The sequence below is a fragment of the Dermacentor variabilis genome, chromosome 3 (genome assembly GCF_050947875.1).
Source record: "Dermacentor variabilis isolate Ectoservices chromosome 3, ASM5094787v1, whole genome shotgun sequence".
Lineage (NCBI taxonomy): Eukaryota > Metazoa > Arthropoda > Arachnida > Ixodida > Ixodidae > Dermacentor > Dermacentor variabilis.
The window spans coordinates 153,076,236-153,091,780 of record NC_134570.1 but is presented as its reverse complement, the minus strand read 5'-3'; the positions used below and the strand labels follow the sequence as shown (position 1 = coordinate 153,091,780).

The window sequence follows — 15,545 nt, the reverse complement described above, 5'->3', positions numbered from 1 at the left end:
GAATGTGGAAAGCTTCGGAAATAAGGCGTGCGCGGTCATCACAGTATTTTGACAGGTAGGTCACATCTTTGAAAGACGGCTTGCAGCCGCAATCATTACAATGCAGTGATAACTGACTATCTTTAGCTCATTTTTGAACTTCGTTTGAGTGCTTGCGCAAGCGGTCATTGATGCGCCGCCCTGTTTAGCCAATATAAAAATGATTGCATGATAGGGGAATCTTATACAGGTAATCTTAACTACATGTAATCTTACCTCGTAATCATGAACCAACCAGCCCAAATGCGTACTCTTCTACTGATAAAAGTGTGCGCTGTGGTAGGAACAGCTCCTCAACACAGAGCTGACGCACCGGCAAGCCTACCAGTCGAGGTCGCGGCGAGTGTCGGAGAGGCTACTATGCTTTGTCAGCTTGCTCTTCGTTGCAGCTTCTTTGATTTTTCGCTGTGCTTCAATCGCTCGCTCATTCCACTGTGGCCTGCGGATGGGCATGCTGCGCGTAATGCGGGGATCTACAATTTCGGGAAGAAGGCAGTCTCTAAAATCTGATGAGGAAAGGAAGCATTTTCAATTTCCAAAAGCTTTCTTCCCTTTCAACCTGCTGTACGTGAATTCCTTTTGATGTGCAGACAACAAAGTGACAGAAACTTCTTTTGGGGATATTTAGCTGGCCTTGACCTGATAGTAGTACCTATGAGAATTGCTTATTGCGGGTGGTTTGAGGATTTGGCTCCTCTGGTTGAATTTCTTAGCAGCCTCATATGGTTCCATCTCTTTCACTGTGAACGGACACTTGACCTCCAAGATACCGTCGCTCCCAACTAATCCACCGGGAGATGCTGCTAAGAAACCATACTCTTGATCAACAAATAACCGACATGGTTGCACGCGAGTTCCCGTCTCTTCGTACAACCGCACTGCGACTTGTTCTTGCTGCTACCATGCTTAAGAGCGGCACTAGTGAAACTATTTTTGTAAAGTAGGCTTTTCACGAGTGCGTCACATGTCGTCGACTCTCTACTACACACAGCGTAAAAATTGGATGCAGTTAGACGCATTTGTCTTTCTACATGCCACGTGCAATTGTCTGCTTGACCTCTAGTGTGCTCCTCAATCTCAATCCTCCGTTTTTTGTCCACCTGCAGGCTTTTCAAAATATTTGCTTCCTTTTCCGAGAATTGTTCAAGCGGCATATCGGGTTTCTGACAGTTTGGGCTGTAATGGCACCTTGAGTCTTTCATCGGGGACTCCTTGCGCCGACGCTGCTGGTGGTCATTTTCTTCAAATAGCTTTTGCCTCAGAGACTCTTTGCTAGCCTTCTGACACAATTTCTTGTTTGCGTAGCGCTTCAAGGTGGCTGCAGGACTCTTGCAGGTGACCGCCTTAGTTGTAGCGCTATGCCAGTGGGGCCCCAGCTGAAAGCTGAGCTCAGCTCCATAACACTGGTGTTCATACGAGCCTTTCTGACACCTGTTTATCTGCTTTCAACCAGACAATTTGGCTACCAGTGACATTACTGCCTCGGCAAGGTTACTGGTGTCATTCGTGACAAGACGGCCAGCTTTCTCCGCAATTATGTTGGCGGCGGTCATTATTTTCAGCTGGAGCACTTTAGGCATATTCTCATAAACGTTGCCGCCTTTGGTACCATAACAAAAATAGCTCTTGCATTTGTTGTGGCACCCAAACACATGTTTTGGACCATTTATGAGGTCGGCAGCTAGCTCTAAGGTGAGTTCTGCTTTCTGTGCATCTTTTTCTTCTGCAGTGCCCTGTACATCCAGCAGAATGTTGGCACAATGCTTGATAGCCTTCCGTGCACCATTCTTTATGCGCTTAATTCTGGGACCACTTAGGTAGGCTGAACTTCCTTTAGTTTCTTTAGCAACAGCGTAGAGGCGAGTGGCGTAGCATTTCACTACATGGTTCGCGCACTCCCTCTTCTTTACAAAACGGCCATATTCCACTTTTGTAAGGATCTGATGCAAGACTGAAGAATCGCCGTCCCCTATGAACGTCTGATATTCGACACCATGCATTTCGACGCTCCTCTGGAAGCCTTCAACAATAATATCGGACTCCATTGCACCTGAGCTTTCGTTACAATTCTTACAGCACAGATGCTCCTTTTTCTCCTTGCCCGTCCTGGCGTAGTGCTCACACGTGCTGCACAGTTTGTTTCTCACTCCTAAGTATAGGAGCTTTTTAGTAAGCTTTCCTATAATAACAGCCACACCAGAATTGGCAGAATACCGGTGTCCGTGACTGTGATGTGCCCAACCACCATTGACAGTCACTGTGATGTGGGGGGTTACGCCTTCTTCACAAAAATCCCCGGCTTCTTCTGCAAGTGTTTTCTCTTCCTTGCCGGCTTTTATCATCTGTTCCAGAGGGACGGCTTTCCAGCACTGAAACAAAATAAAATTACGCCAGACTATGAGCTCAAAACATTTCACAATGCTGGCGTTACACTTCGTAACGTGACCCCTGCGTGCATGTCAACTGCAGGTTTGCTGCCATAGCGGCAATCCTGTAATTACACCAGGAACGTTTAGATTCACCAACTAAAGAATGAATGGGGAAATGTGCACTATGTCGTATTTTTAAATGCTCAGCACAGCTGCAACGTTACGTTAGTTCTTCCAACAACTGCACTCCAAATCCGCATAAAAACAGAAAAGTGTGTCTAAATAACTTTACCTTTCCAAGAGGCTCCTCTCGACATAGAAAAGCCCCTTTACTCATAGCGGGAACTTCAATGATTGACATCGCTTCCTTGAACTGCGAGTGACCAGATCCGATGCTCATAAAAGCACACACGGCAGCATCGTTGATCCCTAATATTGTCTTGTCGGTGAGGGACGTTGGTTTTGTGGGACGGGGTCAGTCGTCAACTTCTTGATTTCCCCGCAATCAGTGCAGGAAAACGTAAGCTCTGACCACAGCCCCACTTTGCGTTCCTTCACAAATACAAAGCGACCAGTCGATTTGGGGCACATGTGGTTGTCGAGAATCCGAACAGCATCTACAAAATGACCCAGTGACACGATTCGCCTCCCGGAGATGTTCGGCTCCTCTGTCTGAGTTGACGCGGAGCTTGATTCAATACTCAGGTCTGGCAGAGGCTCTTCACTGATGCCGAAACTATCCCAGTACTCGACCGTTGTGCCATCCTCTATGGTAGTGCCATTGTCTTCCAAGGACGGAGTGCACGCTGCACTTCACTGTTGCTCACTGCTCTCCTGCGATCCTTCCTTACTGAAAAATTGAAACAGTACTGTTCTTACTTCATAATTTCGTCTGGATAATTCAATCAATAGTTGACAAAATTCTTATTCTCCCCCTGATATGTACGGTATATGCACTTGCACCAGATGCACAGATATGGTGTTGACAACGCTGCCATAGCTGGTGTGCATCTGTCAGCTGATGTAAACCGGCTGCATATGATATAAAGCCCGAAATAACCAGACAATAGAAGGCACCTCATAGCCCGTCAAACCTCACTGCCTTACCAAGTATACTAAAAGCCTACCGCCACAAATGAGCTGGTCATCGCCTGAATTACAAGGTAAGGCTCCCACCTCGGCGTTTTTATGTCGTGATGTTCGCCTTCCTTCACCACAATTACGTCTAAACTAAAGAATCAGCTCTCCAACGCAAATGGAAAAAACACTTTTTTGGTATTGCTGCTTTGCTTTGGTTTATCGAATGTCCCCTTCTATGGTAGTTACAAACCCCAGTAACAGAAAGGGTCTTAGCTCGAGTGGTGTGAAAACGCAGTTGCTGCCCATGCTAGGCGAGATGCTGTGACGGCTCTCTTCCTTTTTCGTGAAGCACTTTCCTTGCGATTTCCCATGACTTGGACAAAGGCTGTCTGTGCTAAGTTCTCTCACAGGCAACCACTACGCACGCTCGATAAAATAAAAATGCCCACCAGGGCCTGTATTTTGTAGTAGTGCGTTATGCTAATCTATGCTAGTCCACCGCTCACGGCCAGCTGACCCCGTTAATAACGTGAGCGGACCGTTACTCTAACCACTGTTAGATACGGGCCCTTTTTCTGGCATCCTTTGAGTTCACCAGACCACATCGAACCACGTTCCCGAGACGCAGCACGTTCAAACAAATTGGTGTCCCCCACCTCGTGCGCCGCACGTAGAGCTATTGACCTACTGCTTGACTCCTCCCGAAAGTGTAGCTGGAGCCTGGCACGATTCCAGGTAACCTGGGTCTCGAGCAAAGCTGATTTGCAGCTCTGAAAGGTCGCTTAAAAACAACCTGTCTCCCCCAGCTGAGTGCTTGCAACCCGGAAGGAACGATAGCGGTAAGTCACTGTGAAGCCCTCGGAACCCCCATCCGCCTATTGTGACGGTGCTTGCAAGCCGCGAGGCAACGCCGGTGGAAAGTCACCGTGAACTCCTCGGAACCCCCACCCGCCTATTGTGACGGCGCTTGCAAGCCGCGAGGCAACGCCCGTGGCAAGTCACTCTTCCTATGGTGGAGCCCCCGCCGAATATGACTAAACTCGCATGGGCGCCTGCCATTGGAGGAAAATGACGACACCTGAGAGGGCTCGACGATTCGCTGAAAAGGACGTAACCTCGAGACACCGAAGGGGTGACAGGGCGCCGAGAGAAGTATTCCTTCATTCATCTCTTTTGGGCTTCTTGCCATGGGCCACAGCGTCCAATCTGCTGTTGGCCATCAATTTAGTTACTTCATGTGTTTACTGTAAATCATGTAAATAAATCTCCAGTTTTCATCTCAAAGTTTTCCTCAATGTCGGCCAACTCCCGCACTTAGCAGCAAGATCCAATATCTGGGGGACAGCGGTGGGATTGACCTCCAGATCCAACACCACTGACCAATCACGAAAAGCACAAAAATGCATTATCATCAAGAAGGCATCGCTACAAAATACCGGCCCAGACCAATGGCGACACCATGTGGTGTGGAGGAGGTCTAATTTGTTCTCTGCAGTCTCGTCCTACTGCGCGTTGAGTACTACAACATGCGTGCTTTTCACGTCGTTCATACAATCAGATTACATTAGCGCCGGTGACAACAGACAACGGATAAAGCATCGATAACTTTTGAGAAACTTCCGATACATGCAGGCGCGTCCTGCATCCGGTAAAAAGCGGTCACAGGTGTACACATGTCAATACAACTCCATTCCAATGCGTTGTGTCAGCCAAAGAAAAAAGAGAAGGGGAAGATTCCTCTTTTGTGTTACTGTAATCGCACCACCTACAAGGCCGACGACTGAACAGAAGTTTCAAGGAGGAATTTTAGCGCACCATGGGTGAGGCCTCCTCCCTTCTTCAGCCAAGCAGGCGGCTTTTATGCTTGGCTGGCGCGTGCTTTCGCCATGGCTGCTATTCACGTACTAGCCCAACAAAAGCAGGAAACAACAGCATGTCTCGCGGCCTTAGCCATGCCTCTGGGAGGGGTTCCTCTATTCAGGATGATTGACAGGCATTGTGGAGGAGCCCAGGGCTGGTATCTTATAACAGTTCCCAATGCGAACCGGTTCGCTTCACCGCTTACGTCACTAAATGGACCACTCCCAAGCCTGAGGTGGAAGACGGGGAGTACGCGACCAATAAACGAGAGGGTGCCGCCTCTGAAGTGTACGTCATCATATGACGAGTTAAGAATTGCGTAATGTTTCTTCTTGCTCAATAAATATGAACTGTTATTTAAATATTGTCCTGAAAGTTTTCAGTTGTTGTCGCGTGTTGACATATTCTTTTATTGTGCATTAGGCAATATAAAATTGCCATTTCTTAAACTGTTCGTCGCCAGGTAGTAATGCACGCGTTAAAAATTGTTAACACTCGAATCAAAGGAAATAGCCCCATCACCAACAGTTGTGCGAAAATTTTGAAAGTTGGTTCTTTATTGTGTGATATCGTCACACAGGGACATTTTCCTCGGGCTGCACGTCTCGCACCAGCAAAGAGCGATGGCTGCTCATCTCCTTCAGTTCGTCGCACAGCCATCGGATGGTTCCCTTTGACAGACGATAATGACGATGAAACTCCTCATCGGTCAGCTCTGATAACGCATCTAGCACCTCCAGTCGTTGACGGGTCGGGGAGAGCAACCCGAGGCAAGAAATGAGGGGCGCCGCCATGTTTTCATGGGTATGAAGTCGTACCTTAGAGATGATCAACGCGCGTAAGCGCGCACCATCCGCGAGTCTCCCAGGCGGTGCCGCCATGGTCGCAAGCAAACAGCCAAGCCACAGCAACGAAACCCAAAGCGGACTACCTCTTCGCCGGTTCCACTCATGGCCGACGACGGGTTCCCTTTGAAAATTCTTGACATATGCGTGACGTGTTCAAAATTTGCAGTACCGCCCGCGTCTCTGACGGCCGCTGATGCAACCACTATTCTGACCAATCACGTGAGGGCAAGGGAACCGGCTCTTTCGGAACCGCTATAAATTCCGCCCAGGAATTGTTTGGTGGAAAAGTCTAAAACGTTCGTTCCTGAAGTAAAATGTTTTGGCCCGCCACATTCGGAGAAACTGTCAACTTCCCGGTTCAGCACTTTTGTGGCTGTCGTGTACATGGCGCTAGGTGAAAATTTTGCATGCGAGTGCGAAAATAGTATAAATTTCTTGCTTTCTTTGCAGTTTGTCGCTGATTATAGCATATTACAATAACAAATGACCATAGCTGCTAATTTTTAAGATACGAGTCCTTAGATTATGGTACGATTTGAACATTGCATCAACTTTATCGATGTTACCAGTGACAAAAAAATAGTAAAATTTGCGCGTCCCGTACAGCATTTCTTTTTGCTTCATTGGAAAAGTATGCATTGAGATCTTGAATTCAGGCTTCTAATTGTCTCATCCAAAACTGCAACTTCGTAGCTTCAGTACCTTGCCGCGAAAATGGGCAAAAGTAGGACCAGAATTCTAAATATTGCCTAATTTCTGTCACATTATTAGGAAACCTAATAAAGGTACATAAATGAAATTGTGTCCTAAATGGAAATTTCTTGAACTCTAACTTATCCAAAATTTAGCTTCCTTGAGCGTGTACTAGCCGGACTGTTTACATAAACGTTGCAATATTTTGCACTCTTCAAAGGCAAATTATCCATAAAGTAAAAATTCAACATTATTTTGCTGCGTCTAAAAAAGACATAAATGTGTCGTAAAGCTACAGAGCAAGCCGCGGTGCCGTAAATGCAATAGTTTCTTCTAAATATGGTCACAACTGAGGCACTGTTCGCAAAAACCATGTATCTCGTGCTTGTTCTTGAACATTGATTTCTAAATCACATTAATCAATTTTTTTATATTACATATAGTTGGAATCTACAAGAAATAATCTTTGTTATGGTATATACGACAACTTTATATCCTAAGTAGAAGAGCCGCCATGGTTGCTCCAAATGTACTGAAAACAGGGGTCTCGTGCCGCCGGAGTGGGACCGCCACCTTAAGTGCCTAGTCATCTGGGTTGTGCTTTTGTGTCAACAGAAGCAATTGGCAGTCTTTGTAGAAGCTGAAAAGAAATTGCAGTCATGACAATAAAATGTGTCTGCTGCATATGAAAGCCATGGCTTTATAAATAGAATGCAGCGATATAGAAATGTTACATCAGCTGTTGCACTGACAATTTTTTATCCTAGTTATCCTTACAAGATTTGCCACAAAGCAAATCTTTTGAGTACATGTCGAAGTCTGTACTTTAATTGCTATGAAGTGTTAGAATTGTGACAGCAGCACTTCCCTAATACAACATCAAATTTCTTTTAGGAAACTCAACATCGGAGACGAGCAGTGCGACCACAAGCTTTTCAGTGTTTATTTGCTGCACTGAAGGCAACAACCTGTCAACGCAGATAACCCACCACGAGACATGCGGCTGTGAAGTGCAGCACACTCCGAACGTTGCCAGCAAGCACAGTGGCCCAGACCATCAGACAACCTATTTTGCTGGCCACAAAAATGTTTCAAGGAGTCCTAGTGCTTTCGAGGTAATGTAAGTCAGGTGGTGTTTGCCCTGCTCTTGAGTGTGTTTCCAGTCTCGACTGAGCGCACATGTGATGCGCCTAAAGAAGACCAACTGCTGCTGTTCCTGATGAAACTGAAACTTGGCATCAGCTATTCATCCCTGCCTACCCTGTTCAGTATTAGTGAAACGTCAGCCTCACGGCATTTCAAAAGTGTCCTCAAAACCTTGGCATTTGCTACAAAACAGTGGATTTTTTGTCCTCTACTCAGAGTTATCCAGGCTACCATGCCAGACTGTTTTAGGGCACATTATCCGGACTGCACAATGATAATTGACTGCACAGAAATCTGCACTGAGCAGCCACCTACTGTACAGCAGCAGAGGACTCTACTCGCAGTACAAAGGCGGCTATACTTTGAAATTCCTTGTTGGGGTCACACCTGGAGGCATGATATGTTTTCACTCAGATGCATATGGGGAGAGGGTGTCCGACACATACATTACTGTCGATTCTGGTTTCCTTTTAATGTCATTGAGGCTGGTGATAAAGTACTTGCAGACAAGGGATTTTCCGAGATACGTACAGTTATTGGTGAACGAAATGCTGTGCTTGTCATGCCCCCATTTTTGCAAGGCCCTCAGTTCAGTGCTCAAGAAGTCAGGGACACATACAATATTGCGCAAGTGCGAGTTCATGTGGAGAGGATGATCCAGAGAATTAAAGTGCATAACATCTTAAAAAATAGGGTGTTAATTGAAATGATATCACTAATGACAGACGTGTTTCACGTGTGCTGTGTGCTGGCAAACCTTCAGCCTCCAATAATTAAATTCAGTTAAATCCCTGAGAATCGAGTCATCTAGCGTAGCAACTGCCTCATTTAACAGATAATTTTTGTCGGCATCCACAAGGTGGAGGAAGGCTCACAAAACAAAAATTAGTAAATGGCAGCCACACCTTCATGCATAGCAGCATACTGTTGTCTGCGTCTGTGCATGCTCCAACGAAATGCAGTTATCTTCAAGTACAAATGGAAAAAAAGAGCCTTGTATGTATGTTGCACTTGAAATGGCTTATGGGCGTCTTGCACTGGAGTTTGAGGTATAGTAGCGGCGCCTGGTGGCGGCGCGCGTAACGTTATCTGGTTAGTACCGGCTTGGGTAGTATTGAGCCCTGGCTGTGGCGAAGCATGTTTCTAGCCTGAGTTTTGCGTCGATTCGCGCTTTTTTCTACCCTGTTGCAAGTGCAAAAAGGCTCGTCACTTCTCACAGACCACGCCGACCACGCTGCGAGCTAGCCGCAGCCTATAGTTTAACGAAAGCGAACTCTCCGTGAGACGTAATGCTGGAAGCAGAGGGAATCGGTGACGCCGATCCGGAGACACATAGCTCAGCCTAGAAAAAGCGTAACCATCATTACTTCTGCGTCGTGGGCTGCGATGAACAAGAAGGCTTGAATCCCAACATCAGATTCTACCGTTTTCCTTCAAGGTCTCACAAAGCGTAGCGTCGGCGCGCTGGATAACTGCAGTTCGTTGCGCTGGGTAAGCGAAACTTCGCGCCATGCTGACTGCTTTGCCTGTCTTGAAGTTTGCTTGATTACTGTATATGTGTTCTAAAATTCAGTCTTTTGTGTCTACAGTCCCAACGGCAGACCGACATGGCAGCAGGCATAGCTGGTGATTCACGATTCGAGACCCGTCCACAGCGACAATTAACAATTTGACTGGTGCGAAGTGGTGAAGTGACCAGGTGTGTGCAAATGACCACCAATGGTCGGGCTGATTCGGTGACAATTCACTACCCCACTACGAGCAGCACAGGTTAGAGAGTTAAAGGGCTCCTCCTTGACCTCAAGCCAGCATGTTGAGGCAGCGCAGCAAGGTAGTATGGATTGCAGCACATCGATGTTCGAGCGCTGTCATTAAAAGCTACATCAAGCGAGCAGCGCACGAGCTCGCGCTGCAGCGCGATTTGCACAGAAGTTTTACTGCAAGCTCATATGCATTACATCAGTTATTTATCAGTTGCTAAAGGAACAGATGGCTGCTACTACAGTACAGGCATAACTACTTGTTGGGTGGCATGCAGTCAACAAAGATTGCAGGAGGCCTGCCCTTTCGGGGCATGTCGAAAGGCCGCTGCCGTCACGGCGCGCACATCGTGGCATGCTGAAAGACCGCTGCCGTTGTGGTGCGTACGGTTGTGCGCTCGAGCAGTTCCGTACACATGGTGTCTGCTTATCGCTGCTGTGAATTCATTTATAGCAAGCATTTCCTCACGTTTGTGCACCTGAATCTAGCAGCATGCTAACCTTACCTGAAGTGCAACTTCTTACGCGACTTGCTTCACTTGCGATTGACACCGCGCTAAATCTTCGCCGCTTATTTCTTGAACGGCGTACACGCATTCGACGTTTCATAATTTATTGCCTTTACGCAGCGTGCCACCCCTGAAAAAATCTTCGGCGCCCGATATTCGCTGCAAGCCGCGGTACAACAAAACTGAAAGTGGTGCGTCCATATTGTAAGTGTGCTTTCCGAAGCAGACGACCGAGCTTGGTACTACCCAGTTCAGAACAGAGGGCGCTTTTTAGCACATTTTTCGCAGCGTCCCCTGGGCAATGCAAGAGCCCCACACAGTCACCGACTGATTTTTCAGACTCCAAAAATTTGGACATGCTCGATTATTCGGTTTGCTTCGCGGCACCGCCATTCTCCCCATAGACCATAATGTATAACAACTGCCGAAAGTTCGGACACCTTCCAACCTCTCGTCAGATTTCTCGGACACTCCTTGAGCCAACTCGATTGAGAGCACCATGCACCGACTCTGACCGGTGCATGGTTCGACTTGCTGAACGCCATTTTTGGTTTGAACGAAGCCTCCTTGCTGCCCCACGAAGTGGCGCTGCTGCAAATCCCCGCTCATTATCATCGTTTTTGCCTGGTTCGATAGAGTGGCTCTACAGCAGTTCCGGTTTTAGTTAAGTAAGCCATGTCAAGAGAATCCAGCAGCTGATTTGTTTCTTCGCGCACAACATTGCAAGTAGGCTACGTTTTTCGTTTGTGCGACTGGTGTGTGCTTTGTGTGCTGTGTCGAGGTTCCGGTGATCCAACACGGCATATGGAAACATCGCGTCAAGTGTCTAATGGCGCCATCAGTGCCTGCGCAGACTGCGCTGGGGAATCCTGGCAAGCGGGTGCTGGGAGGCCTAAGATTTGTCGCCTTCTGATGTGCTCCCGACTGACACGGAAAATGTTCTGATGATGATAGTGATCTAAAGAAAGGAAGGACACTTGATTCTGCAACCCGTGAGGGAGCATGACGAAGCGTCGTCAGGGGAGAGGGAGTGGGAAGTGAAAGATGATAGAGAAAGAGGGAGGATGTGGTCCAATAGACTCCAATATGTGCGACAGGTGGCAGTTCTCAGTAAAGTTGCCAGCGTTGTAGCGGGCGCTTATAGGGTGTCTATTCCCGTGGAACTTATAAACTCCAGCAGGTTTCGTAGTGCAGGGAGCTGTGGACACACCAGGTACAGCAGGTCAGTCTCTGTGGCCGCTGGAAGGCCGTGGCGTCCGTAGGTGTTGATCACTGTGGAGCGTTCCTGCACCAAGGATGGGCGGGCACAGAGAAGGTGCTCCAGAGTCTCGGGGTTCCCGCACCTCTTGCAGGCAGCTGACGTGGCGCGGCCCTTGGCGTACAGCCGGGCCGCAGTCCAAGTGCAGCCAGTCTGCAAGCGCAGGAGTGTGGAACGGTCTCTTCTGGAGAGGCCGTTCTCTGGAAGCGGCTTGGGGGCCCTGCCACTAGCCACTCGGGGGTCCGGGTGAAAGGAGGTGAGCAGGCACCGTAGCCATTCTCGAGTAGTCCGAAGCCGCTACCGCTCTGGTAACCGGGACTACATCATGATGAGCAGCTTTGGCATAGGTATCCGCCTCCTTGTTACCGGCTACCCCGACATGTGAGGGCAGCCAGTGGAAGGATATTGGGATTCCGGCGGTGGCTAGAGCCGTTAACTTGGCAAGCAGCAGCACCACTATAAGTCCTGCCCGCCGTGGGTTGACGAGGGCCTGGAGCGCTGGCTTGGAGTCGCACACCACCACCACCAGCTGCTGGGGAGGGTGCTCAGCAAGGAGGTCGGCAGCCAGGTGCAGCCCCGCGAGCTCAGCTGCAGTAGAGCTTGCTGTTAACGGGAGCCTACACTGCCTGTGACAGGCAAGAGTTGGAACTGTGCATGCCGCTGCTGCCGACCCGCTGGGGAGGACTGAACCATCCGTGAACACCAGCAAGTGTCCTTCCAACTCCTCCTGGAGCTTGCAGACTGCCGCCTGCTGCAGGGCTGCGGCTGGTGCTCTCCGCTTGGCTATTCCCTTGAGGGAGAGGTGCACTTCCGGAGGTCCGTGATGGGCAGGAGGAAGAGCCACTGCCACAGGTATTTGGGGAACTGTCTCCTCATAGAGGCGACACAGGCTGCCCGTACCTGCCCATACATGAAGCCGACAGGCTCCGGAGCCGGTCTAGGAGAGCCTGGCCGTCTGGTGCGCAATGTAGCCTGTCAATATGCCCCAGTGACAGTGGCCATTCGCCAGCCTCAGCCAGTGTTGCGGCCATCTTGGAGTGCCTTGGAAGCCCCAGCACATTTTTGATGGTCATCCTGTGCAGAACCTGTAGTTGTCCTTTTCTGGCATGCGTCAGGGAAATTAGCGGCAGGGCATACAACAAAGACGATGTTGCTGCAGCCTTGTTCAGGCGCAGGGCCCACTTGGTGGAGCATCCTCGGCCTTGTTGAAGGAGTCGGCCCACGGCTGCATGTACTCGGCGCACCTTAGCGCTGAGGGCCTTAGTAGCCGCGATCCACGTCACCCAGTGGTCTATGGTGAGGCCAAGGTACGTCACTGTCTGCTTCCACGGAAGGGGGTCGGTGCCGATTCTCAACTGGTGGACGCTGAGGCAGGAGGCAGCCCTCGGGTGTATCAGTAGGGCCTCCGTCTTTGTAGGAGACGGTTAAGCAGATGGTATGGTAAAACTTTAATGAAGTCCTGCAGATCATGAAGCTCGGGAGATTGGTTAAGCCGATGCTCCCAAGGATTGTTGTCACCGCATCCAGGGCCCCCTGCAGTGATCTCCGGACAGCTGGAAGGCACTGCCTTGGTCCCCGGACACAGAGGGCCACATCATCAGCGTAGATGGAGCACTGTGTGTGGTACCGGGTGTCTGCCGGTAGTGCGGCTGGCAGACCTGCCAGGGCTGCATTGAACAGAAACGGGCTCAGCACTGATGCCTGCAGCACGCCATTGGCGATGGCTCGAGGGGCGCTGAGCACCTGGACCACTCGTACTCGGAACGTTCTTCCCACGAGAAAGGCAGAGACAAAGCGCCTGAGGCTGCCAGTGATCCCGAGGATATCTAAGGAGGCCTCGATAACCTCGTGGGGCAGGCTGTCAAAGGTGCTCTGCACGTCAAGCAGCACGAGAAAGGCCACATCACCACTACTGTTCTTTGCATCCTCCAGTGTGGCCACGACGTCGGCGATTGAGTCGGCAGTGCAGCGGTGGCGCCTGAAGCCGGTCTGCTGCTCTGGGAAGTAGTGCACCTGCACGGTGATCCACTCCATGCATGCCAGGACAATCCTCTCCATCACCTTATAGGCGGCAGAGGTGAGAGATACTGGCCTGTACGAGGAGGGTGCCACCGCAGGTTTTCGTGGCTTAAGGACTGGCGCCACCAACACAGTGAGCCAGCTGTCTGGGAGAGCCCCAGTGCTCCAGATGGTGTTGAAGTACTCCAGGAGACAATCTTGCTCTGCATCTTGCAGGTTCCGAAGCACCTGGAACGTGATTCCACCCGCTCCTGGAGTGCTCCGTCGCTTGCTTTGTCCTAGGGCGGCCTTCAGCTCATGCACCCGGATGGGCTCGCAGCAAAGAGCATTAATCTGCTCGAGCACCCACTCCGGATGGTGACAGGGGGGGGGGGAGGTACTGAGGCCCAGTAGTTGGCGAAGGCAGGACCCGCTGTACCAAGGGGCGGGCAATAAACCGGTCGGCTAGTAACTCCGCCAGAGTAGATGCGGAGATACCCAGGGAAATGGCTGCTGAGAGCACCTGTCGTTGTACACGAGGTCCTATCAGCAAGGCCCTCAGCAGGCGCCAGGCATGAGCTCCATCCAGCGTCCTGATGATCGTGGCACAGATGCCCTGCCAGCTTTGGCGCCTGCGTTGCCGGGAGTGTCGTCTGCAGGCGGCGTCGATGCGACGGTGTTCCGTCCAGTGCTCCACCTGATTGGTTCGCAGTGCTCTACGTTCAGTCCTGTGCCTGGCAGCTCGTAGCTGGAGGTGCCGAATGTCTGGTGCTGGTTGGCCCTCCTGCGCAGTGGACCAGACTGTGGCTGCGTGGCTGCTGTCCGCCACAAGCTGCAGGAAGTCCATGGTACTGGTGTCCTGCTGGCACAGCTTACGGAAAGCACTCCAATCGACAGTGGCGCACACGCGCATCCAGGGTGTCTTGCCCCTGAACGGGGCCAGCACGATAGGGAAGTGGTCGGACCCCCAGTTGTCTGGTTGTGGTGCCCAAGTGTATCGGCAGCCCTGAGTGGCCAGGCTCACGTCAATTGTCGTGCTGATGGCACGGGATGTGCGGTGGACGAAAGTGGAAGCCCCGGTGTTTAGAATCTTCAGACCCAGCTGGTTAACAATGTCCACAACGCTGCTACCTCGCCCGCAGCAGCAGTGACTGCCCCAAATGGTGTGGTGAGCATTGATGTCTCTGCAGAGGACGAAGTCTCTGCTGAAACGTAGGGCTAGCTGCAGCAGGTATGAGGGATCTCAGGACCGGCATGGTCGAATATACACGCTGGCCACAGTGGTGTCAATGCCTCCAAGACGCACACGAACAGCACAGCACAGCATTTGAGTGGTCCTCCAGTCAGATACGCCACGTCGAGCTCAGCTTGCAGCACACCCGCTCGCATGTACACCGCACTGTGGATGTTCTTTGTTGAGACATGGGGTCGCCGTGCAGGGTTGCAGTGTGCATGAAGTGCGGCTGCTGTAGCCTACGTAGCCAGGTAGACGCAAATCATCTGCAGTCGCATACACCTCCTGCAAAGCAAGTACGTCGTAGCTGCTCTGCAGGAGGTGCAAGGAGAGGTCTGCTTGTCGCTGCCACAACAAGTGCGCCTTCCACTGAAGCACGCTCGGCCAGCGACGGTGGTTCCCAGCTGGGGCGTTAGCCATGGTGGCTCTGCTGAGGAGGCTGCCCACCTGCCTGGAGGCAGATTGAGCGCAACTTGTTGTCGGCTGGCAGTAGGTCAGCAACGGCCCACAGAAGGAGCCTCAGGCTGGTGGCCTCTGACTGCTGCTCAGAAGTGTGGCTGGATGGCGCCATGTCACTTGCGGCTGGGAGTGCGCCTGCTGCATTTGCCGGGGCCGCCTTGCACCCCAGCTTCTCTTGGCCACGCCGGGTTCCTTTCGACGAGGTGCTTTTGGCGGAGCCAGTGGCCACAGCTGCATAGCTGGGGCGCACCGGCCTTTCCAGTGCATGGACTCCCGAAGCGATGGGAGAGGC

General features: G+C 50.7%; 1 pseudogene; it reads left to right on the top strand.

The window, feature by feature from the left end:
* Positions 1-7,779: 7,779 nt before the first annotated feature.
* Positions 7,780-9,543, top strand: LOC142574816 (uncharacterized; annotated as a pseudogene).
* Positions 9,544-15,545: the final 6,002 nt, after the last annotated feature.